At 53.6% G+C, this 2,011-nt stretch overlaps 1 pseudogene; it reads right to left on the bottom strand.

The window, feature by feature from the left end:
- Positions 1–951: 951 nt before the first annotated feature.
- On the bottom strand, positions 952–1,132 carry LOC138940935 (U2 spliceosomal RNA; annotated as a pseudogene).
- Positions 1,133–2,011: the final 879 nt, after the last annotated feature.

Below are 2,011 nucleotides of genomic sequence, written 5' to 3'. Positions count from 1 at the left end.
CACACCTGAAACACCACCACTATTAGTTATAGTTCTTTGTGCTCCGCGTACTGTGCGACACGCAGCTTCCGTCCGGGGGACGTGCTCCTTCTCAAAATGTTCTTTAACCCTTCTATAGGGGACCGCGCCTGTCCCCCTATAATTGCAAATTGAGCACACGTATGCTATAGTGTCCCCCGGGTGGAATTTTCTGATATGTCTTGATAAGTGCTGCGTGTCGCAGAAGTCGCCCCTCGACCTGACATTTCTGTCAGTACTCCCCCAGCATCGCGGACAACACACCCGCTCCGCCAGGGGGTACGACAGGACGACTTCAATTGGGCTCTGCGCCATAACAATAAATAATAATAAATAAATAAATAAACAATAAATAGAATCTAGACGCGCGGCAAGCGCGGGACCCCGCGCGCGGAACGCGGAGGCGGCACGTGGCGGGATAACCTACACACGTGTGTATGCAGGCACCCCGCGGCGGCGGATCGCGATGCGGCGCCCCGCCGTCACAACAACAGGTGCAACGATGCACCGCCGCACCGCGATGCACCACACGCACGCACCACACCCGCGCACCGCACACTCACCGCACTGCCGCACGTCACTCTCGGCGCAGAGCCCCAGGTCGAGGGAGCCCTAACCAAAAACTCGCGGAGCACACGCGTCGCGGCACTTCACTTATACGCGCGGACACGATATCACAAATCGCTTCCCGGCAAACGAAAAATCGCGGACATACACTCGCGGATTAAAATAATTCAAAAAACAATAAATAAATACTTCTCTGAGCTAAGTCTAGAATTTTAGAGGCTAAAAGCCCACGCGCGAAGGAGAGGTTAGGTGCGCGTGGGCACCCCGAGGATCCAGTCTACCGCGCTGATTTCCGGAAACCTGGTGCAAGCAGGTTATCTGCCACGGGGTTGATACCTAATAACCTGATGGGGTTGTGCTTTACCAGATTATTAGGCCGTTCCTGACGGTACTGCAATGCCAGGCCGACCCGCGGCAGAGTCGGAGCAAGCTCCGGTCACCCGCCAGGTTCCAAAAATCAGTTTAATATTCTGAATCCCCTATGGGGATTGTATCAGATATTAAGCTGATAAGAACAGATAAATTGCCGTTTATTTTCACAATTAATGTTCCCCGGGGGGACAGCACCCCCCCGGGGTGCGAAATACAATAAAAAGCGGCAATTAGCCGCGCGCAATATAGTTAAAACTATGGGCGGGAGACAATAGCCCCTCCCGCCAGTGGGCACTAAAACTAACGCTCTGGGGGGGCACTAGCCTCCCCCAGGTCGGAGAAATAAAAATGTTGATAATAGATTGCCCCGGCTGACAGACCGGGGCAATGTACATCAAAATCACAGCATTTCGCCCCCGGGCCAATCACAGATAAGCGGTCAGAAATAAAAGGACCCGGGGGCGCGCACGCGGCAAAAATATAAATAAAATTAATTATGTAAAACGCGACGCATTCATACTCGACTAAAATACAATAATAGGAACGCGGCATTCATACTCGGAACAGACAGGCCCACACAACATGCAATAAAATTTAAAAACAAAACAGAGTAAAATAAAATTAGAGCAGGGTGAGACCCTGCTCCCTCGCCGCTGCGAGCAAATAGATAAATAAGAGTGGGCAAGACAACGCACTTAATAAATTACGCGGCACATATACTCGGAACGCAAAATAATAAATAGGACGAAGACGTTGGAAGCGCCGCACCTACGCATTGGTGGGCCAACGCCGGCGAATCGCGCGGGGGGGTGTCGCGAGCACCCCCTCAGCCGAGGGGCGGGAGGGAGCGGCGTACTGGCGCACGCCAGACACATGCTCCACGTAGATGTCCCTAGACCAGCGAATGGTATCCGAGACCATGAGGCGGCGCATCATCGAGGCGTAGGCGTTGCCAATCCTCAGCACCCTCAGTACCGCCTCATTCCTCGGATCCCACGAGCCAAGGGCACCGACGACGAAGGCCGTCACTACGACGCGATATCCCCGCCGCTGG

The sequence above is a fragment of the Polyergus mexicanus genome, unplaced genomic scaffold, assembly GCF_030449975.1.
Source record: "Polyergus mexicanus isolate NDT 795.1 unplaced genomic scaffold, iyPolMexi1.0 SCAF_17, whole genome shotgun sequence".
NCBI lineage: Eukaryota > Metazoa > Arthropoda > Insecta > Hymenoptera > Formicidae > Polyergus > Polyergus mexicanus.
This window is presented reverse-complemented; position numbering and strand designations above follow the sequence as displayed.